Below are 25,206 nucleotides of genomic sequence, written 5' to 3' on the forward strand. Positions count from 1 at the left end.
TAAGGTCATTTGGGCAAAACCATAAACTTGCTAGTGCAAGTTTTGCAAAACCTCAGTTCTGGACAGAAGGTAAATGGCATCATTGCATGTACTAAAGATCCTCCAATGGGTCCACTCTCTTGGACTTAAGGGTTTGGTAGGGTGGTCTACAAGCAGGAAAAATAATCATGGCACTAGTAGAAAAGGGGCCAATGGTCCAGGCCGGTCCAGCCCATTAGTCCCGGTTCAATCCAGAACCGGGACCAATGGGGGCATTGGACCCGGTTCGTGAGCCCCAGGGGCCGGCCGGGCCACGTGGGCCATTCGTCCTGGTTCGTCTGGACCTATTGGTCCCGGTTGGTGGGACGAACCGGGACCAATGGCCCTCGCTCCTGGCCCACCACCATTGGTCCCGGTTGGTGGCCTGAACCGGGACCAAAGGACGGCCATTAGTCCCGGTCCATTCCACCAACCGGGACTAAAGGGTTGGTCCTTGTTGCGGGCAAAGTTTAGTCCCACCTCGCCAACCGAAGGGGAATCAGACCAGTTTATAAGCCCCTCCCTCTCTGCCTTATTGAGCTCCTCTGAAAATGAAAATAGATGCCCTTATATAGGGCATTTAGCCTAAATTCATACAAATTTCTCTTGAAATTTGTTATGAATTTAAGTTGAATTTCCTCTATAAGCGCATCTATGCTCATTTCTGAGTAGTTTTTTATATAGTTTTTTTTCTTTTCTGCTATATTTATTTTTTTCTTTTTATTTCTGAGCTGTAATAAGTCATTAAAAATAAGCATCTATGCTCATTTTTTAGTAAAGTTAATCATAAATATTTTTTCTTCTATTTATTTTTGAATTTTAATAAGTCATTAAAAATAAGCATCTATGCTCATATTTTAGTAAAGTTAATCACAACTATTTTTTCTTCTTTTTATTTCTGATTTGTAATAAGTCATTAAAAATAAGCATCTATGCTCCTTTTTTAGTACAGTTAATCACAACTATTTTTTGCTTCTATTCATTTCTGAGTAGTTTTCTATATAGTTTTTTTTCTTTTCTGCTATATTTATTTTTTGTTTTTATTTCTAAGTTGTAATAAGTCATTAAAAATAAGCATCTATGCTCATTTTTTAGTATAGTTAATCACAACTATTTTTTGCTTCTATTCATTTCTGAGTAGTTTGCTATATAGTTTTTTTCTTTTCTGCTATATTTATTTTTCTTTTTATTTCTGAGTTGTAATAAGTCATTAAAAATAAAAAAGAGGCGCAATGCTTGTTAATTGCTTCAAGCCTTTCGGAATAGTGTCAACTCCACTACACATACTCTGTGCAGTCTACCGTATTCCTCAAGGCTTGAAGCTAACCAACGTGCAGGAGCATTGAGCCTCTTCGTCATCGTCTTTGTACTCAGGGCTTATAAACAGCTGTGAGTGCCTCTCGCTTGGCGAGGTGGGACTAAAAAAACAGCTGCAGGAAGAATCAACAAAAAACAACTGCAGAAAATAAAAAAGAAGTTAGACGGGTCCATTGGTACCGGTGGGTGGCATCAACCGGTACCAATGCCACTCTTTGGTCCCGGTTAGTGGAACCAACCGGGACGAATGCCGCTCTTTAGTCCCGGTTGGAGCCACCAACCGGGACCAAAGGTCTTCATTTCCCGCCCTTTGGGCTGCTGAAAAGAGGCCTTTGGTCCCGGTTGGTGGCACCAACCGGGACTAAAGGGGGCATTGGTCCCGGTTGGTGCCACGAACCAGGACCAAAGCCTTTGCTATATATACATCACTTAGCGCGACTTCGATCTCTCCTGCTCCACTCCCGTCGCCGCGCGTCTCCCTGCCGCCACCTCGCCGTCGTCGCCCCGCCCCAACGCCGTCGCCGCCACGCCCCGACGTTGTCGCCGCCCCGCGCCGCACCGCCCAGCCCCGCCCCACGCCGTCGCCGCCCGCGCGCCCCGCCCAGCCCGCCCGCGCCTCCCCGATCGACGTCCCCGCGCCGCCTCAACGTCGTCGCCGCCCCGCTCCGCACCTCACTGTCGCCGGCCGTACGTGAGCACCTCGCCGTCGCCTTCGCCGGCCGTACGCCGGCCACCGTCATTTTTTTATTAGATTAATTAGATTTTTTTGTTAGATTAATTATATTTTTTTGTTAGGTTAGATGTGTAGTAATTTAGATATGTAGTTCATAGATTTTTTTTGTTAGATTAGATTTTTTTGTTAGATTAGATGTGTAGTAATTAATTTGTTTATATGATGTTAGATTTTTTTGTTAGATTAATTAGATTTTTTGTTAGATTAGATGTGTAGTAATCTAGATATGTAGTTCATAGATTTTTTTGTTAGATTAGATTTTTTTTTGTTAGATTAGATGTGTAGTAATTAATTTTGTTCATAGAATTTTAATGATTTTTTTGTTCATAGTATTTAGAGAAAGGAAAAAAAATAAGAAGTAGTTTATATATAGTTGAACTATCTAGTTGATTTAATAAACTAATTTATTTTACTATATATAGAAGTAGTTTGTTTTTAGTAAGTACTACTTATTTATTTATAGTAAGTGCTTAGTAGTTGAACCAGATAGTTGATTTAATTAATAAAACTACTTTTATTTAACTATATATAGAAGTAGTTCCCGCATCGACGTCGGTGATGCCTATCCCGCATCCTCGTCGTTGTCGACTCGGCGGTGGAGGCCTGCTTGATCAGGGCCATGTTCGGGACTGGGCTCTGCCGGGCTGGTATTGGGAGGTGCTACCTTCCGGGGGACGTAGGTTGGTGAGGAGGCAGCCCGTTGTTGACCCGGTCGCATGGGCCAGTGACGGTGGTGAGGCATCCGCACACCGCGGAGGTGGTACGTCACCGTGTCAGCGAGGAGGACGAGCACGTCCGTCGCTACATGGTTGCATTGGAGGGCAGGTTCGACAATACCTGGCAGGTTCTTCAGGGATCTCACTGGAGCTATGATCCTGTGATGGTTCCTTATCTTTGGGTGTCCACCGCCCGCGTCGATACCCGTCGGGCGCTACGGTTCTAGTTGTATTAGTGATAATATTCGACGATGTACGGACACCAAGAGATGATGTACTTTTGCTTATAATAATTGAATGCATGCAAATTTGAATACTATACTTTATTTTATGATTTGGTTTTGCTTATTTTATGATTTGGTTTCGCTTATTGAATGCTCATATTGGATAAGTTCTCCTTCATTCCCGTGTGCTAGACAATTTGATATAATAATGCATTCGGGAATGAAAGGAGGAGCTACATACATCGATCATCGATAGTCAACCCGTGATTAATAATAATGATCTAGTTTAATATTTGAATTATGAATGTAGGCCGGAAATGTCGTACTCATCGGACGACGAAAACCGCCCGGGGGAGTGCGACTGGTTCCACGACGACTGAGGTATCTGCGACAGGTTCATTGAGCTGGACGAAGATCGGTGCTTCAGCATTAAGCTCGAGGAGACCTGCGATGTTCATATGGTACGCAATGACGATAATAGTTTTTTTTTCGTAATTAAGCACGACTTCAACTATTTTAGCGTGTATTTTTCATCTTTTCCAATTCGACTAGCTTATCCCATGCTTTGCAAGACGCTATGTCTTGGAGAGGATGGGTTTTGAAGACCATGAAAGTTTCGAAACCAAAAAAATTATCCTAAGTACCCATCATGGTGTGGATTTTCAAGTTAAGCTGTACAATGCTCAGAGTGTAACCCATTTTGGTTGCAAAAATTGGGAAGCACTTTGCAAGATGTATGGTCTTGATGAGGGTATGCTTGTCACCATGGATCTTGGTGATCCTACAATCGAGCAAGAGAGACCTTCGACTTGGGTCCTTGTGGATACACCTCCAATTCTTCCCCCATGTTAGCTTAACATAGTTATTAAGTAATTTATATTGTTTATTTCAAAATATATAGTTGACAACTTATCTCCATTGACAACTTATTTTCATTCTTCAAAGAATGTGCGGAAGATGGTAGACAGAATCTACTACACCGAAGGCTCTGAATTAACTTATCAGGAGAAAAATCATCTGGTCGGATTTTGTACTGATCTTTAGAATTACAATATCTACAATTAAACTCCTCAACATTATGGTCAATACGTGCCACTAGTGCACGTGTTGAACTACGGTAACTACCATGGAGATACCCTGGTAAGATTATTTTTTACTATTACAACATCCGTGCATCTTTTTGCACAGTTCTAAAACTAGTACATCATTGCTAACTACGACGTTATTACTATGTTTTTCAACAGATAATCCCGAATGATAGTGTGCCTCATCTGATGTATACGCATGGTGGCCTTCATGTTTTGAACATACAACCAGGTCGTCCTACGAATCTCAACTGTCCATACCGGGTTTCTAAAAGAAGTGGAGACATAACAATCAAAGAATGGAAAAAATATATGGACAGTCGTAAGGAGCTTCTTGGAAGCAATAAGCAGCGAAGGGCAAGAATTGGAGACAAGATGATTGCCATTCTTCATAATGGAGAGTCAGGGTCTATATTGTTTTATGCTATTTTACCTTAAGGGTGTTTAGGTCCTACCTGATACTGATGATCATGTGCTAAGAACAATTATGTAGGGTTGGGTTCGATGACTATGAGGATGATGATCGCATGACTTATTATTAATAACGAGTAGAAGTTGTATGATGATGCATGATTAGTAGGACTTGTTATTATATATGATGATGTATGATGCGAGCATGCATGAGCATGTTATATCAGCGGGTGAAATGAACATAGCAGCAGCGTTGATAAACCAAGGACGAAGATATAAGAGAGGACACTTCTCTCTATTAGCTAGCTAATAACAACCTAAAAATAACCCCCAAACCCCTAAAGAAGCCACTTTTATAAAAAAAACATGGACTTTTGGTCCCGGTTGGAGCCACCAACTAGGACCAAAGGCCCCCTGACTGGGCTCGGCGCATAGGGCCACGTGGAGGCACATTGGTCCCGGTTCGTGTTTGAACCGGGACTAATGGGTGGAGGTATTGGTAATGACCCATTAGTCCCGGTTCATGAACCGGGACTAAAGGCCTTACGAACCGGGACTATTAGGTGTTTTTCTACTAGTGTGGGTAAAGGAGCAAGTTAAAATATAGTTGCAGTACAAATCACCAGGTTGAACCAGAATGAAGATGAGGATGATTCACTCAAAATTTTCAAACAACATAAATGGGTTTTGCATAAAGTTGAATAATATACTCCTATTAATATCCCATAATTTTGGTGGAAGTTTTAAAGAAGTATTTAAATAGGTTGTAGTGCAAAAGTGAAATCTAACCAGATTTGAAAACTAGGGGTAAAGCTAAAAATCACCAAATGACCAAATGAAATTTTTGCATAAAAGTGATTTAAGGACATCATAGGTCATCCCCAAATTTTGGTGGGATTATTCAATAAATTTATCAAATGGTTGTAGTTCAAATGGGACCCTAAAACCTATGAAAAACCCTTTTTGAGAAACAAAGCTCAGGGAAAAATAATTATATAAATAATCCCACTGATAAAAGAATTTGTTTTATTTGAGAGGGCAAATAAGTCCAACAATGATTGAAAAGTTTTCCCTTGGGGTAAAAACTACATAATAATAAAGAAAAAAATGGTTCTGAAATCAAAAGGAAATTCAGAAAATAAAAGTTTAAGTTTCTTGGCAAACTTTTAATAAACAAAACATGGTTAAATTTTTGGGGTGTCACATGATGCACACAATCGTTCCAAGTGAATGGTATCCGGCAGCACCGCACACAAAATTTCCCTCCACATTCCAAAACTTTTGGCCTACCGTCAAAATATCTACCCCCCTTCCCCACCCCCTTTTGTACCCGACCACAAGTCACATTTCCCCTGTTTCCTCCTTCCTTCCTTCCTTCCTAAGCTACACCCGCTTCCTCACTTGCTTCCTCGCTCTCGCTGTCTCGCATTCTACCGCCAGGGTCACCATGGTCTTCTTTAATGACCTCTCCAGTGGTTCCTCTGACGACGATGACTCCTTGCTACCTCTTGAGCACTGCGTTAGTTTTCCCTTGAAGAGGAAAGGGTGATGCAGCAAAGTAGCGTAAGTATTTCCCTCAGTTTTTGAGAACCAAGGTATCAATCCAGTAGGAGGCTCCTCACAAGTCCTTCGTACCTACACAAACAAACAAGAACCTCGCAACCAACGCGATAAAGGGGTTGTCAATCCCTTCACGTTAACTTGCAAAATTTTTGGTATTAGAGATGGTGATATTAGAGATAATAAGATAAGATAAATATTTTTGGTATTTTTATGATATAGATTGGAAAGTAAAGATTGCAAAATAAGATAGATGGAAAACTTATATGATGGAAGATAGACCCTAGGGCCATAGGTTTCACTAGTGGCTTCTCTCGAGATAGCATAAGTATTACGGTGGGTGAACAAATTACTGTCGAGCAATTGATAGAAAAGTGCATAATTATGAGATTATCTAGGCATGATCATGTATATAGGCATCACGTCTGCGACAAGTAGACCGACTCATGCCTGCATCTACTACTATTACTCCACACATCGACCGCTATCCAGCATGCATCTAGAGTATTAAGTTCATAAGAACAGAGTAACGCATTAGGCAAGATCACATGATGTAGAGGGATAAACACAAACAATATGATATAAACCCCCTCTTTTTATCCTCGATGGCAACAATACAATACGTGCCTTGCTGCCCCTGATATCATTGGGAAAGGACACCACAAGATTGAACCCAAAGCTAAGCACTTATCCCTTTGCAAGAAAGATCAATCTAGTAGGCCAAAGCAAACTGCTAATTCGATGTGACTTGCAAAGAAAACCAATCATACATAAAAGAATTCAGAGGAGATTCAAATATTTCTCATAGATAAACTTGATCATAAACCCATAATTCATCGGATCTCGACAAACACACCGCAAAAAGAGGTACATCGAATAGATCTCCAAGAAGATCGAGGAGAACATTGTATTGAGATTCAAAGAGAGAGAAGAAGCCATCTAGCTAATAACTATGGACCCGAAGGTCTGTGGTAAACTACTCACAACTCATCGGAGAGGCTATGGTGTTGATGTAGAAGCCCTCTGTTGTCAATTCCCCCTCCGGCCGAGCGCCGGCAAAGGCTCCAAGATGGGATCTCGCAGATACAGAAGGTTGTGGCGGTGGAAATAGGTTTTCGTGGTGCCCCTGGATGTTTTCAGGGCACGTAGATATATATAGGCATAGGAAGTCGGTCAGGGGAGCCACGAGGGGCCCACGAGGGTGGGGGCGCGCCCACCCCACTAGGGCGCGCCATGCACCCTCGTGGCCGCCTCAGCTGCTTCTTGACGTCAACTCAAAGTCTGCTGGATTCCGTTTGGACTCCATTTGATATTCCTTTTCTCCGAAACACTAAAGTAGGCAAAAAAACGGCAATTCGGGCTGGGCCTCCGGTTAGTACGTTAGTTCCAAAAAATGAAATAAAAATGTAAAGTAAAGCCCATAAAAATCCAAAACGGGTAATATAATAGCATGGAACAATCAAAAATTATATACAAGCATCCCCAAGCTTATTTCCTGCTCGTCCTCGAGTAGGTAAATGATAAAAGCAGAATTTTTGATGTGGAATGCTACCTAGCATGTTTCTCAATGTAATTTTCTTTATTGTGGCATGAATGTTCAGATCCAAATGATTCAAGATAAAAATTCATATGAACATAAAAATAGTAATACTTCAAACATACTAACAGAGCAATCATGTCTTCTCAAAATAACATGGCTAAAGAAAGCTATCCCTACAAAATCATATAGTCTAGCTATGCTCTATCTTCATCACACAAAGTATTTAATCATGCACAACCCTGATGACAGGCCAAGCAATTGTTTCATACTTTAGAATTCTCAAACTTTTTCAACTTTCACGCAATACATGAGCATGAGCCATGAACATAGCACTATATGTGGAATAGAATGGTGGTTGTGGAGAAGACAAAAAGTGAGAAGATAGTCTCACATCAACTAGGTGTATCAGCGGGCTATGGAGATGCCCATTAATAAATATCAATGTGAGTGTGTAGGGATTGCCATGCAACAGATGCACTAGAGCTATAAGTGTATGAAAGCTCAGAAAAAGAAACTAAGTGGGTGTGTATCCAACTTGCTTGCTCACGAAGACCTAGGGCCTTTTGAGGAAGAGCATCATTGGAATATACAAGCCAAGTTCTACAATGAAAAAATTCCCACTAGTATATGAAAGTGACAACATAGGAGACTCTCTATCATGAAGATCATGGTGCTACTTTGAAGCACAAGTGTGGTAAAAGGATAGTAACATTGTCCCTTCTCTCATTTTCTCTCATTTTTTTTATTTTGGTCGGCTTCTTTGGCCTCTTTTTTATTTGGGCTTCTTTAGCCTCTTTTATTTTTTGTAAAGTCCGAAGTCTCATCCCGACTTGTGAGGGAATCATAGTTTCCATCACCCTTTGCTCACTTGGGACAATGCTCTAATAATGAAGATCAGCACACTTTAATTTACTTACAACTCAACAATTACAACTCAACACTTAGAACAAAATATGACTCTATATGGATGCCTCCGGCGATGTACCAGGATATGCAATGAATCAAGAGTGACATGTATGAAAGAATTATCAAGGTGGCTTTGCCATTAAATACGATGTCAACTACATGATCATGCAAAAGCAATATGACAATGATGGAGCGTGTCATAGTAAACGGAACGGTGGAAAGTTGCATGGCAATATATCTCAGAATGGCTATAGAAATGCCATTATGGGTAGGTATGGTGGCTGTTTTGAGGAAGGTATATGGTGGGTCTATGGTACCGGCGAAAGTTGCGTGGCACAGGAGAGGCTAGCAATGGTGGAAGGGTGAGAGTGCGTATAATCCATGGACTCAACATTAGTCATAAAGAACTTATATACTTATTGCAAAAATCTACAAGTCATTGAAACAAAGTACTACGAGCATTCTCATAGGGGGATAGATTGGTAGGAAAATACCATGGCTCGTCCCCGACCGCCACTCATAAGGAAGACAATCAATAAATAAATCATGCTCCAACTTCATCAGAAAGCGGTTCACCATACGTGCATGCTACGGGAATCACTAACTTCAACACAAGTATTCCTAAAATTCACAACTACTTAACTAGCATGACTCTAATATCACCATCCTCATATCTCAAAACAATTATCAAGAATCAAATTGATCATAGCATCCAATTCACTTTCTATGATAGTTTTTATTATACCAACTTGGATGCTCATCATTCTAGGACCAAATTTATAACCATAGCAAATACCATGCTGTTCTAAAAGACTCTCAAAATGATATAAGTGAAGCATGATATATCAACAATTTCTACAAAATAAATCCACCACCGTGCTCTAAAAGATACAAGTGAAGCACTAGAGCAAAAATTATCTAGCTCAAAGGAGATAAGTGAAGCACATAGAGTATTCCAATAAATTTCAAATCATGGGTGTCTCTCCCAAAATGTGTGTACAGCAAGGATGATTGTGGTAAACTAAAAATCAAAGACTCATATCATACAAGATGCTGCAAGCAAAACACATATCATGTGGCGAATAAAAATATAGCTTCAAGTAAAGTTACCGATAGACGAAGACGAAAGAGGGGATGCCTTCCGGGGCATCCCCAAGCTTAGGCTTTTGGTTGTCCTTGAATTATCTTGGGGTGCCATGGGCATCCCCAAGCTTTGGCTCTTTCCTCTCCTTATTCCATAATCCATCAAATCTTTACCCAAAACTTTAAAACTTCACAACACAAAACTCAACAGGAAATCTCATGAGCTCCGTTAGTGCAAGAAAGAAAAATCACCACTTAAGGTACTGTAATAAACTCATTTTTCTATTTATATTGGTGTTAAACCTACCGTATTCCAAATTCTATAAGGTTCATACCCCCTGATACTAGCCATAGGTTCATCAAAATACGCAAACAACACATGAAAAACATAATCTGTCAAAAACAGAACAGTCTGTAGCAATCTGTAACTTTCGAATACTTCTGGAACTCTAAAACTCCTACAAAAATAGGAAGTCCTGTGAAAGTTATCTATTGATCTACCACAAAAAGAATCAACTAAAAATCACGTTTCTGTGATTTATTAAAATTATTCTCGTGCGTGAAAAAGTTTCTGTTTTTCAGCAAAATCAAATTAACTATCACAGTAGGTTATCCTATAGGTTCTACTTGGCACAAACACTAACTAAAACATAAAACCACATCTAAACAGAATCTAGATGATTTACCTATTACTAAACAGAAGCAAAAATCAAGGAACAAAAATAAAATTGGGTTGCCTCCCTACAAGCGCTATCTTTTAACGCCCCTAGTTAGGCATAAAAGCGAGGATAGATCTAAGTATTGCCATCTTTGGTATTTGGAAAGAAAAGAGAGAATTTCCTTTCCATAGCATTCATCCTTCTATTTTGGTAAAGCACATTGCCATTAATGGAGGAAGTAAGATTAAGCATGTTATGGAAATTCGCATCTAAGCTAGCCTTCATCTCTTTGATAATTTTGTTTTGATAAAAGTGTAAGAGAGTGGTAGATGCAACCTTATCATTCATGGGGTGCCCAAATATAGTTTTCATTTTTTCATAGGTATCTATAGCATCCCTCCAACAAAACCTCCTTCAAAAATAGAATCTAGAACTTGCTTGAAAGAAGCAGGTAAGCCAACATAAAAGCTTTTTAAGTATATCTCAATTTGATATTGTGGCACATAGCTAGCTCGAATCCTTAATAGCCTATCCCAAGCATCTTTTAAAGTCTCATCAAGTAAATAACAAAAAATCCCATAGCCATCTTCATCGAAATTACTCAAGATTTCATTGATAACCCTTGTAGGTCTTTCCATAGCATCATTATTTATGACCTTAGAGAGGATAGAGGGACTATCCAAGGTACTAAAACCCTGGAAAGAACCCTTAGTTCTTTTTGGTTCGACCATGGCAAAGGGAAGGAAAACGGTAAAGAGAGGGCGAATAAAATGGCAAGGGTGAAGTGGGGGAGAGGAAAACGAGAGGTAAATGGCAAATAATGTAATGTGAGGGACATGAGTTTGTGATGGGTACTTGGTATGTCTTGACTTGAACGAAGACCTCCCCGACAACTGCGCCAGAAATCCTTCTTGCTACCTCTTGAGCACTGTGTTGGTTTTCCCTTGAAGAGGAAAGGGTGATGCAGCAAAGTAGCGTAAGTATTTCCCTCAGTTTTTTTAGAACCAAGGTATCAACCCAGTAGGAGGCTCCTCACAAGTCCCTCGTACCTACACAAACAAACGAGAACCTCGCAACCAATGCGATAAAAGGGGTTGTCAATCCCTTCATGGTAACTTGCAAAAGTGAGATCTGATGGAGATAATAAGATAAGATAAATATTTTTGGTACTTCTATGATATAGATTGGAAAGTGAAGATTGCAAAATAATATAGATGGAAAACTTATATGATAGAAGATAGACCCGGGGGCTATAGGTTTCACTAGTGGCTTCTCTCAAGATATCATAAGTATTACGAGTGGGTGAACAAATTATTGTCGAGCAATTGATAGAAAAGTGCATAGTTATGAGATTATCTAGGCATGATCATGTATATAGGCATCACGTCCGCGACAAGTAGACCGACTCCTGCTTGCATCTACTACTATTACTCCACACATCGACTGCTATCCAGCATGCATCTAGAGTATTAAGTTCATAAGAACAGAGTAACGCATTAGGCAAGATGACATGATGTAGAGGTATAAACTCAAACAATATGATATAAACCCCATCTTTTTATCCTCGATGGCAACAATACAATACGTGCCTTGCTGCCCCTGCTGTCACTGGGAAAGGACACCACAAGATTGAACCCAAACTAAGCACTTCTCCCATTGCAAGAAAGATCAATCTAGTAGGCCAAACCAAACTGATAATTTGAAGAGACTTACAAAAATAACCAATCGTACATAAAAGAATAGAGAGGAGATTCAAATATTTCTCATAGATAAACTTCATCATAAACCCACAATTCATCGGATCTCGACAAAACACACCGCAAAAAGAGTTACATCGAATAGATCTCCAAGAAGATCGAGGAGAACATTGTATTGAGATTCAAAGAGAGAGAAGAATCCATCTAGCTAATAACTATGGACCCGAAGGTCTGTGGTAAACTACTCACAACTCATCGGAGAGGCTATGGTGTTGATGTAGAAGCCCTCCATGGTCGATTCCCCCTCCGGCGGAGCGCCGGCAAAGGCTCCAAGATGGGATCTCGCGGATACAGAAGGTTGCGCGGCGGTGGAAATAGGTTTTTGTGGTGCCCCTGGATGTTTTCGGGGTACATATATATATATATAGGCGGAGGAAGTCGGTCAGGGGAGCCACAAGGGGGCCATGAGGGTGGGGGGCGTGCCTACCCCCCTAGGGCGCGCCAGGCACCCTTGTGGCCGCCTCGGCTGCTTCTTGACATCCACTCCAAGTCTCCTGGATTGCGTTTGTTCCAAAAAGATCGCTCGTAAAGATTTCATTCCATTTGGACTCCGTTTGATATTCCTTTTCTTGGAAACACTGAAATAGGCAAAAAAACAGCAATTCGGGCTGGGCCTCTAGTTAGTAGGTTAGTCCCAAAAATGATATAAAAGTGTAAAGTAAAGCCCATAAACATCCAAAACGGGTAATATAATAGCATGGAACAATCAAAAATTATAGATACGTTGGAGACGTATCACTCCTTCACCCCCCGGGTATGCCTCTCTTCTCTCTCTCGGGCTATGACTTGGAATGAAGGATTTTAACACGACGGTCGATTGGGTCATTTCTTCATCTTGTAGCTCCCTAGGACCATCAGCTGCAACGAATGGAGTGGGGTGGCTGCAGTTATGTCTGCTCGTTGTCACCATCAATCTCCATGCGTGAAGCTAGTTCTGTTTGAATCTGTGGACAGTGGGAGAAAGTTTCTGGCATGTGCACAGAAGGTTAGCCCCTCTTTTGTTGTTACAAATCATTTGTTAGATGTGATTTAGACATTGTTACAGTCCCAACCCATTCATACCACACCTTCAACCAAACACATCCTAAGACAGTGCCACAATTTGTACCTAGTATCTAAAAATGTTGCCATCTCATCAGTGAAGCCATTAGAAAAGTATTTGGCACGGCTTCAGCAGTTTGTGCAGCCAACTTTGGCCCACACACCCAAGTAGCCTAGCAGTAAAATACTAAATCTTTACGGCACGAAAGAACTGGGCATCAGGGCAACTCGGTGCTCCGGAGTCCGGGTCCCTGATTTTTTTCCGCTGCATCGACTCGCCCGTGCAGGGCATCGGTGCAAAATGTAGCAATAGTTGACTTCACACGGATTTTGGCATATATAGTGGACGGCTTAGTGTTATTACTTCTATGTTACTGAAGTTGTGCATGTACACACCTGTTAGTATCAATTTATTGTCATTGAAACACTATCTCTATGTTGTTGCAGTTATATTTAGCATCCTCATAAAATGTTCAATTTATTATTTATAGTACATGAGTAAGAACCTGTAGCGTTATTGTAGTTCATTATAGCTTCTGATGTTTTAGAATTTGGTTGTTGTCTCAGTAGCAATTAATTCATTTGCACATTGATCTTTTTAAGAAGTATGTCATAGTTAATCTGTTTCTTTGTTTTTTCAAAATAAGTATTAGTGATTTTCTATTTTACTATATACCATTTCCCCAACAATTGTTACTGATCTAGTTTTAAATATTATAGGATGAACAAAAGTGTTCTTACTTGGAGTGGGTTGATCAAGAGTGGCCACAGTCTTTGAAGATGTGCCTAGCAAAGCTCTAGAGCATGTATGAGGAAGAGAACAGAGGTAGGTGATACGTCTCCAACGTATCTACTTTTCCAAACACTTTTTCCCTTGTTTTGGACTCTAACTTGCATGATTTGAATGAAACTAACCCGGACTAACGCTGTTTTCAGCAGAACTGCCATGGTATTGTTTATTGTGCAGAAAACAAAAGTTCTCGGAATAACATGAAAATCCACGGAGATAACTTTTGGAAAATATAAAATCTACTCTCGAAAGAATCAAGGCCAGGGGGCCCACACCCTGTCCATGAGGGTAGGGGGCATGCCCCCTCCCCCCTGGGCATGCCCCCCTGTCTCGTGGGCCCCCAGGAGCTCCACCGACCTCAACTCCAACTCTATATATTCTGTTTCGCGGAGAAAAAAATTAGAGAGATAGTTTCATCTTGTTTTATGATATGGAGCCGCCGCCAAGCCCTAATCCCTCTCGGGAGGACTAATCTGGAGTCCATTCTAGGCTCCGAAGAGGGGGATTCACCGCCGTCGTCATCATCAACCATCCTCCATCACCAATTTCATGATGCTCACCGCCATGCATGAGTAATTCCATCGTAGGCTTGCTGGACGGTGATGGGTTGGATGAGATTTACCATGTAATCAAGTTAGTTTTGTTAGGGTTTGATCCCTAGTATCCACTATGTTCTGAGATTGATGTTGCGATAACTTTGCTATGCTTAATGCTTGTCACTAGGGCACGAGTTCCATGATTTCAGATCTGAACCTACTATGTTTTCATGAATATATGTGAGTTCTTCATCCTATCTTGCAAGTCTATAGTCACATATTATGTGTTATGATCCGACAACCCCGAAGTGACAATAATCGGGATACTTCTCGGTAACGATCGTAGTTTGAGGAGTTCATGTATTCACTATGTGTTAATGCTTTGGTCCGGTACTCTATTAAAAGGAGGCCTTAATATCCCTTAGTTTACTTTAGGACCCCGCTGCCACGGGAGGCTAGGACAAAAGATGTCATGCAAGTTCTTTTCCATAAGCACGTATGACTATATACAGATGACGATATTACATTGATGAACTGGAGCTAGTTCTGTGTCACCCTATGTTATAACTATTACATGAGGAATCGCATCCGACATAATTATCCATCCCTGATTAAATGCCTACAAGCTTTTCACATATTGTGCTTTGCTTATTTACTTTTCCATTGCTACTATTACAATTACTACAAAACTCCTATCATTACTTTTATCATTGTTACCATTACTATCATACTACTTTGCTACTAAGTACCTTGCTGCAGATACTAAGTTATCCAGGTGTGGTTGAATTGACAACTCAACTGCTAATACTTGAGAATATTCTTTGGCTCCCCTTGTGTCGAATCAATAAATTTGGGTTGAATACTCTACCCTCGAAAACTGTTGCGATCCCCTATACTTGTGGGTTATCAAGACTTTTTTCTGGCGCCGTTAATTGGGAGCATAGCTCTATTTTTTGATTCACTTGGGATTTATATCTTCTGGTCACTATGAGGAACTTGAAAGACGAAAGAACTAAGATTTTCCCTCAACTACGAGGGGAGGTAAGGAACTTCCATCTAGCTCTGCACTAGATTCTCCTTCTGTTTTGAGTAAGCTTGCGTCACCTAAACCTGCTACTGCTATGAATTCTGATATGTCGCATGTTATTGATGATGCCACTTCTGCTATGCATGATACTTATGATGAAACTACTTCTATGCTTGATACTACTGTGCTATTAGGTGAATATCTTGATGAACAACTTGCTAGGGTTATAGAGAATGAAATTACTGAAGATGAAATTATTGATAGTGATGATGAAGGTTCTCCCCCTAAGTATGAATTGCATGTTGTTCCTAAGGGTTATGTCATGGATGAAGAAACTGCTACAGATCTTTTTGCTTGCAATGATAGATCTGATCTTAAGAAGTTACTAGCTAAACTTAAACAGAAAACTCTTAATGCTAGAATGAAATATGACCCTACTTTTGCTACTTCACCTACGTTTGTTACTGATAAGGATTACGAATTCTCTGTTGATCCTGAGATAATTACTTTCATTGAATCTGGTCCTTTTTATGGCAATGAATCTGAAAATGTTGTGGCACAACTTACTAAGTTAAACAATATAGCCACCCTGTTCCCTAATGATGAGAAATCTCGCTATTATTATATCCTTAAGATATTTCCATTCTCATTAAAGGGTGATGCTAAAACTTGGTTTAATTCTCTTGATCCTGGTTGTGTGCGTAGTCCCCAGGATATGATTTATTACTTCTCTGCTAAATATTTCCCTGCTCATAAGAAACAAGCTGCCTTGCGGGAAATATATAATTTTGTGCAAATCAAAGAAGAGAGTCTCCCACAAGCTTGGGGGAGGCTTCTTCGATTACTTAATGCTTTTCCTGATCAGCCTCTTAAGAAAAATGAAATACTTGATATCTTTTATAATGGACTAACTGATGCTTCCAAGGACCACTTGGATAGTTGTGTTGGTTGTGTTTTCAGGGGAAGAACAGTCGACCGAGCTGAATTGTTATTGAATAATATGTTGACTAATGAAAATAATAGGACTCTTCCTAAGCCAATTCCTGAGCCAATTGAGCCAACTCCTGAGCCTATTCCTAAACCAACTACAAAGAAGAGAGGTGTTCTATTTCTCAGTCCCGAAGATATGCAACAGGCAAAGAAATCAATGAAAGAAAAAGGTATTAAAGTTGAAGATGTTAAGAATTTACCTCCTATTGAAGAAATACATGGTCTTAATATACCGCCTGTCAAAGAAACACATTGTCTTGATAACCCGACACATGTAGTAAAGGTAAATTCTCTCTATATATATGATAAAGTTGAAATCCCGTCCACTAAATTTCATAGCCAATGTTTAGATGAATTTGATGACTTTATGGCTAGGCAAGAAAGTTTTAATGCTTATGTTGGTAGACAATTAATGAGTAATTCTTTCATGATAGGACGCTTGAGTGATTATATGGCTAGAGTTAAAGGTGAACTTAAACTCATTAGCAAATATGCTTCTATGGTTACCACTCAAGCAGAACAAGTACTTAAAGCTCAAAGTGATTTGCTCGATGAATTAAATAATAAACATGATTTTGCTGTTAGAGTGGCTACTAGAACCGGTAGAATGACTCAGGAACCTTTGTATCCTGAAGGGCACCCTAAGAGAATCGAGCAGGATTCTCAGAGAAATAATTTAGAGGCATCTAGTTCTTCTAAAAAGAAGAAAAAGAAAACCGATAGGACTTTGCATGCTTCTAGTGAACCTGTTGTAGACACACCTGAGAATCCCAATGATATTTCTATTTCTGATGCTGAAACACAATCCTTGCTTCCCAGTAATAAACAAGCTAAAGAGAAGGAAAAGGCCAAGTATAATCTTCCTCGCGTAGCGGAAGTACGGCTGTGTGAATGGCCTTGTGATAATTTTTTGAGAGAAGCCGGGATTTATGAAGACTTTTATTCTTTGATTGAAAATGCGGGCCTCACCAACTTCCTCCACGACCGGATCGATCAGTATCTCTTACTCACCAATACTTTCGTGCAAAACTTTTATTATTATCCTAAGAATTCACCTCCATCAGTATCATTTCATTTATATGATGAATTCAAGGAAATGTCTTTACGTAATTTTTGCGTGGTATGTAGAATACCCTTCACTACAAAAAAAGACACATCCATGACATTTTGGGCTGAACGAATTTTTTTCTGTCATACATATGACACTTCTGTGACGATAATTGTGACAAAACCCGGTATCATCATAGATGTGGTGGGCACCTACTTCTATGACAAAAAAGCATGACAGAAAATGGGCTTTTTGTCCTGGGCCGGCCGGAGACGCAGCTGCATGACATTCTTTGGGCCGTCCATGACGGAAAAAACCATGATAGAAGCAAGGGGGAGGAAAAGTTCGGGGAGTTACCGGTTACGGTGGGAGGTCGGGGGCCGAGCGATGCACGTTTCTCTCGTACACGTACGCGCGTGTGTGCGAGGCGTTGGCTCTAACTGAACCCGAGCGAGGCATTGGGCTCTAACTGAACCCGAGCGATTGCGCTGCATGCTACACGTTACTGAACCCGAGTGATCGATCGATGCCTGTTAACTGAACCCGATCGAGCGATTCCTTCGCAACTGCTGCTAACTGAAGCCGACCGATTGGATGAACAGTGAGCTACTACTAGGAAAAGGACTACTAATGGCGCATCGGTTTTGCCTACTAATGGCGCACTACCGATGTGCCATTAGTAGCACGCCACTAGAATTTTTTACTAATGGCGCACCAATGGTGCGCCATTAGTATCTGGTATACTAATGGCGCACCAAGCAGTGCGCCATTAGTATGTAACACCATGCGCCATTAGTATGCCTCCCGGGTGGCCATATGTAACCATGTGCTTTGTCATACTAATGGCGCACTCTGCCTTGATGCGCCATTAGTATCCTTTGGCATACTAATGGCGCACTCTGCCTTGATGCACCATTAGTATGAATATTTGATTTTTTTTGCTTTTCTGATTTTTGCACAGGTTACAAAATATATTATTGGACAGAATATAGACAGCAGCACACAGCAACAGCAGATTCATCGAATACAATAGAAGATTAGTCTCCGAATACAATTCATCATATTAGTCTCCGAATTCAAAAGATCGAACAAAGATAAAACATTACAAGTCTCAAGACCGCAAGTATCGAGTTTGTCTTCACATTACAAGTCGATATCGATCATCTAAACTACCATCACATAAAAGAGAGCTGCGGTCATCATGATAAGCATCATCGCGATCAAACTGGTCTTCATCTGGTTCCTCCAACGCTCCCTCCTCTCTCCCGCTAGATAGCGGGCGTATCTAGATTCGGCCTCCGCCCTAGTGGTGTACCGTTTGTAACTGTTACCGCTGAAATGGTGAACCTGTTACCGTTCAGCGGGGTACTCGTATCGTTCGTGTAGCTTCGTGAAGAGGAGGTTGCGCAAAATCCCTTGGTCCTTATGCCTAAGGTTCTCGGTGTTGATCGAGACGGTGCTCTGGAGAATGCACCCGAGCTGAACCGAGTACCCCTTGACTATATGTTTGGGCTCCGTTGGATTCCCGTCGGAGTCCACTTGAGTGAATTCCTCCTTGAGGGTGCGGAGCGCATTACGCCGGTCCTTCCTTTTCTTCTTCGGTTGGCTGCCATCTGTGTGTGCGCCGCCATCATCAGTGGTGGCATCCTCGGCGGCACCATCAGTAGTGTCATCCCCGACGCCACTAGGGGTTGTGTAATCAGGATCGGTGTCTTCCGCGGTGTCCTCATAGCGGTGAGGTTGTTCCTCCATCTCCTAGGACAGCTCCCAGAATTGCTTGCCGCCCGAACCACCGGCCTCATTGTTGTGGGCCATGTTTCGCTCTAAATAGGAAAAAAGTTTGGTCAAAAAGTGGGTTATTGTCAAGGAAGAAGATCATGGTCTCATCATTTAGGGTTTGTCGACACCGAGGCACCCTAAAAGCCTAAGCTTTCATCATTTAGGGTTTGTCGACGCCGAGGCACCCTAAAAGCCTAAGCATACATCATTTAGGTTCTCATCGACACCAAGGCATCCGGGGCAGCCAAGTTAAGTTTTCATCATTTAGGGTTTATCGATGCCGAGGCACCCTAGGTTGGGCCTAATCACTTGGCTCTATTGCCACCTATGTTGGGTTTATCATCTAGGGTTTATCGATGCTAAGGAGAATTCTAAGTTGGGCCTAATCACTTGGCTCTATTGCCACCTATGGTTTAATGTAGCAAGAATAAAGGGGCAGTTGATCCTACTTAATTAAGTACTAAGATACCCGGGCCATGCATTAGTCGCAAGTACCCCATATGTCCTATTTTTAGCAAAGTCATGCTATAATTCACGAAAAATTTCAGCATGACCTTTGCTGAAAATAGGACATATGGAGTACCCGAATTTGCCGGAACGGAAGTTAATCAACATTCCGGCAAACTCAAGGGCCTCTCGGGGTACCTGCAAATTCATCACGACACGATGGTCGGAGACAAAACCCAGCAAACTAGCACCACAATGTGCCTCTACTTTCATATGGATGAAAAGGCCACAGACCATATGGTCCTCTGCTTTCATATGGACAAAAATCAGCTCAACTTATGTGAGCTTCCGTTCCAGATCTAATAGGTCACCCAACAAAAAATCATCAATAGTTTTAGCTGGAAAAAAATCATGGATTGCTGTTAACTGAAAATTAGTGAAAGAAACTGTTGCTGATCATGTAGCAGTTGTACACTACACATGCTTAAACTCTGAGCAAGTGTACTGTTATGGTCAAAACTGAATGTTGATTGCTTGCATCATCTACTCTGAATGATATTAATTAGTCAAAGAAGAAAGCAAATAGATATTTTCTCTCACAACTCAGATTGCTCACTGTCTTGTTTTGCTACATATTAATATTCAAAATTAGTTGTTGCAAACAGAAATAATTCATGAGATCCTTTTTGTTCTTCTCTAATCCTTCAATTTCAGGTTTGTTCCCTATATCATACATTAATTCAAGATTACTTAAAAAGTCGCCTTGCAGTCAGAGAATCTGGGTACAGAGAGAAAAAAGGGTATAAAGTATGGACTGTGACTATTGTTAAGTGTGGTACTACCGAACACATACATATCAAGATTCAAGAGCACATGCATACTGTTATAATAAACTTGTCTAATAAAAAGTGGATATAATGTTATGAACTGTACAATGGCATAAAACAGAGCTGAGGCAATCCTGAAGCAAATGCCTAATTTTGTTAGTTAAACACTACAAGGCTAAGGGGCACTAGCACACTAGTAAGTGATAGGCAACCATCCTACATGGAAATGTGAAGAGTTACATGGATGAGTACCAGCTCTAAGTGAAGGCTCAATGGATTCAAGATCAACCAATTGAAGTTGCCCAAACCTGCAAGGAAAAGAGAGAATAATGATTTCGAACTGCTTCTGATGGCATACATAAGCATAAGTTCAGTCCCCCAAATCAAGCATGGTTTCTTACTGCCCACCTAAACAACCACCACCACAAGGAGCAGATGCAGATAACTCACTCAAAAAGACTAATAAACACCAGTTGCAGATGGATCACTTCCTTTTAACCTTACTAATGATATATATATTGCCTTATTGCAACATTGCTAATAGAGGATGACATCAATTTTCTGAAATAGCTATAACAGAACATGCATAATCAATCAGCTAGACAGCTATTTGCCCTTCGCTCTCGGGGATAATTCAATGATCCAGTAAAACCATGAGGAGACTTACTTCTAGGTTTTTTGAGAATTATCTGCTTTTTATATAATATAAGGGAAGAGTTATCTGCTTTTTTAGAATTGTCTGCTTTTTATATCTGACAGAACCCAGTTCAGGTTACCACAAATTCATTCAAAAAAATGAGTCAACATGTACACTTATTTTCGATCGGAGGGAGTGGTACATTTTATTGCGAACACACCTAAAGCCACAACAAGGCTGACATTTGGTTCCTAGCTTTATCATTACATCCAGCCAAACCGAACACAAAACTAACAGTATGTTTCACCTTGCAATCAGATCATGGAGTGAAAAATCACTGACCCAAACACCCAACTGTTTGATGAACTCTAGCTAAAACATCCCATATAATCTTCTATAAATTTCTTAAGAGAAACATACCCAGGAGCTTGAAAGTTACAAGCTTGCAGGCGGCAGTAGGGGGAAGGAGGGGAAGGTGGGAGAGGTGAGGAATCACCTGTGGAATAACGGCAGGCTGCCGTAGGAGGACGCTGGTGTCAAGGAGGCAGCGGGCGGCGGCGCGTCGAGGAGGCGGCACGTCGAGGAGGAGGAGGCGCGTCGAGGAGGTGGCGCGTCGAGGAGGCGGCGCGTCGAGGAGGAGGCGGTGGAGGCGGGGCAGCGGAGGATTCGGCCGGCTGGGTGCGCCGCGGCGGCGGGCTGGCAGCGGTGGCGGCGGCTAGGAACCCTAGCTGTCGCGCTCGGGAGGGAGGTTGACGCAGGCCGGGCCGCGGGGGGAGGGGGACGGCGAGGGCGCGGGCGCGGGAGGAGGGGGGACGGTGAGAGTGGTGGTGCTCGGCTCGAGGAGGGGAAGGGGGCGGCGAGGGGGGCGGCGAGGGGGACGGTGAGGGGGACGGCGAGGGGGGCAGCGGGTGAGATCGATGAGGCAGGGGAGAGATTAGAGAGATTGGGGATTTAGTGTGGGGGGGAAGCTTTCTAATGGTGCACCACCATCTCGTGTGCCATAAGTATGCCTATTCTAATGGCGCACCAGCGCTCGGTGCGCCATTAGAATTTTGTTTTAATCTAGCCCACTAGCCCTATCTACAACCTAACCCTATCTACAACAGAACCCACCCACTAGCCCGACTGGTCAGCACGTAGCACACACATCGGGAGGTCCTGGGTTCGATTCCCAGGCTCCCCAATATTTTTTTATGCATTTTAAATGCTGTTTTTTATATTTATTTGTGTTTAAATATGATCAAACTTGTTTAAATCATAACAATAATATTTTTTTTATAAAAACAGTAATAACTTTTTTAAAAAATATGTTCAAATTTGTTACTTGAAAATATCATCAGCGGCGGCGGTGGAGCGGGTGTGGGTGCGGGGGGTGCCCGTTGGCGGCGGTGGAGCGAAGGAGGGTGCGGGGGGCCGGGTGCTCATCGGCGGCGGTGGAGCGGGGGAGGGTTGCCCATGAAATTTAAAAATATTCATGATATCAAAAAGTGCCCATGAAATACAATCGAGAAATGAAGACTACGATTTAAATACAATCGATCTTAGCTAGCTATATGTTCACAATCTTCTTGCCCTTCTTTTTTGCAAATGGAGTTCTTCCGTGGAACGGACGTCCATTAGGTAGGGTGGTCCTGCTTCTTCTTGTGGTGTGTGCTGCTACTTCATCGTTGTCATCATGTTCGATCTTCGGGTCGCCGTACTTGTCGAAGTCTTGCTCATTGGCTACTCCATCCATTCCGATGATCTTCCTTTTGCCTCTCCTCACGACAACACGACTGGGCTTTGGCGGCTCGGTAATGAAGAAGCATTGGTCCACTTGGGAAGCCAGTACCCATGGCTCATTTTTCACGGTGACGTTTGCGCCCGCAGTCTTGGATTTGGCTTCGGGTATAACCATGGTGGTGAAATACCGGTCTTCTTTTAGGACGCTCTTGGCCCATCTGACACGGAACATCGGGACCTTCTCTCTAGCGTAGCTCAGCTCCCAGATCTCCTCGATCCTTCGGTAGTATCTGTCCTTGTCGTTGCCGGTGTAGGATTCCATCGTTACCCCGGAGTTCTGATAACCATCGCTCTTCATGTCCTTGTTCTCGGTGTAGAATGTGTAGCCGTTGATATCGTACGCCTCATAGGTCATCAGGTTGTGCTCGGCGCCCTGTGACAAGGCGAATATGAGTTGTTCTTCCGCGGAAGAATCCTCATGTAAAGGGTACGACAGAAGCTTCTGCTTGAACCAACGCGTGAAACATGAGTTGTGCTCTTTGATTATATATCCGCCCGTCCTCTGTTGGCCTCAGTCATTGTACGTCTTCTCAATAAAGGTTTTGTGCTCTACCACCCAAGGATCGACCACGTCTATGTGTTGTAGCGCGACTAGGTTTGCTCTTTCAAAGTCGGCGAGTCGACCCTCAAAGTCGACATGCATTTCGCGGCGACCCTCACGGTGACCCCATCCAGCGAGCCTGCCGAGGTGCCTGTTGATGGGCAGACCAACGGGGTTCTCGATGCCTAGATAATTCGTGCAGTAGGAGATGCACTCTTCGGTCAGAAAGCCCCTGGCTATACTTCCCTCTGGACGTGACATGTTTCGAACGTATCCTTTGATGACACCATTCATCCTTTTGAACGGCATCATGCTGTGCAGGAACATCGGCCTGAGTTGGATGATATCCTCCACGATATGGACCAGCAGATGCACCATAACGTCGAAGAATGCGGGCGGGAAGTACATCTTCATCTTCATGATCATGCCCTTCGTCTTGATCTTCCTCATCATCATGTACTACATCTTCTACATGATGATTGTGTACATCATCACCGTCGTGATCATGTCCTGGAGATTCTTCGTCTTCTCGCTCGCCCTCGCCGTGGTGGTTGTCTTGTTACCCATCCTCATTTCTTGCCCGACCCCCATGGACGACTTCATAGTCATCTTCATCACCTTGCCACCGATAGCCATCCATGAAACCACACAAGAGCAGGTGCTCCCGCACCTGCTCGGAATCCGGGTCCGCAATAAGGCTCTTCAGCTTGCATCTTCGACACGGACATCTTATCTCCGTCTCGTTCTTTTGAAGTATCTCGGCCTTCGTGGAGCTCAAAAACCTATTCACGATGCCTTCGGTCATCGTGCGGACCATGGTCGCCTGCGGGGTAGAGCAAAACGATATTTTAGAACCAAGAAAAAATTTCGCATGACCTTCCGTAAAAATAGGACCAAAAAGAATGCATAGGCCAAAATTCTCGCCGAAACAGAAATGAATCAACATTCCGGCAAAATATTGGCAACTATCGCATTTCAAATACCGGTACTTGCAAACACAAACATATATGCAACACCACAAACACAAGCAACACCACAAACATACATAGATCTAGCTAGGCCACAAAAAGTGCATGTGCACGTTGTTGGAGCGAGCTAGGGAGAAAAAAAGTAGATCTACATCATGAAGATAACTTTCCCCTTGCTTACCTATCAAAAAAAGGTAATTTCACCACTTAATTTTGATGAATCTATGGCGGAAATGAGGTGAGGAGGAGGCAGCCGAGACAAGATTGGAGGAGGAGGTGGAGAGAATGAAGTGGGGAAAGTGAGTGTGTAGGTGGGCTGTCCAAAATATCTTGTTGGTCCCAGGTTACTAATGGCGCACTACCACAAAATGCGCCATTAGTAACCCTGGTTACTAATGGCGCACCTGCAGGTGGTGCGCCATTAGTACTTTTTGCAGAAAAGTAAAAAAAACATATGTATGCTAATGGCGCACTGTGGGAAAGTGCGCCATTAGTAGGTTAAACTAGTAATGGCGCACTTTGACATGGTGCGCCATTAGTAGGTTTGCAAAAAAGTAATATATATATATATATATATATATATATATATATATATATATATATATATATATATATATATACTAATGGCGCACTGTCTGGGTGGTGCGCCATTACTAGCTCTAACTAGTAATGGCGCACTTTGACATCATGCGCCATTAGAATGTATGGAAAAATGGAAAAAAAATCAATACTTGTGGCGCACCGTGTGCCTGGTGCCCCATTATTGTCTTCCACACTAATGGCG

This window comes from Triticum aestivum, chromosome 3B, assembly GCF_018294505.1.
Source record: "Triticum aestivum cultivar Chinese Spring chromosome 3B, IWGSC CS RefSeq v2.1, whole genome shotgun sequence".
Taxonomy (NCBI): Eukaryota; Viridiplantae; Streptophyta; class Magnoliopsida; order Poales; family Poaceae; genus Triticum; species Triticum aestivum.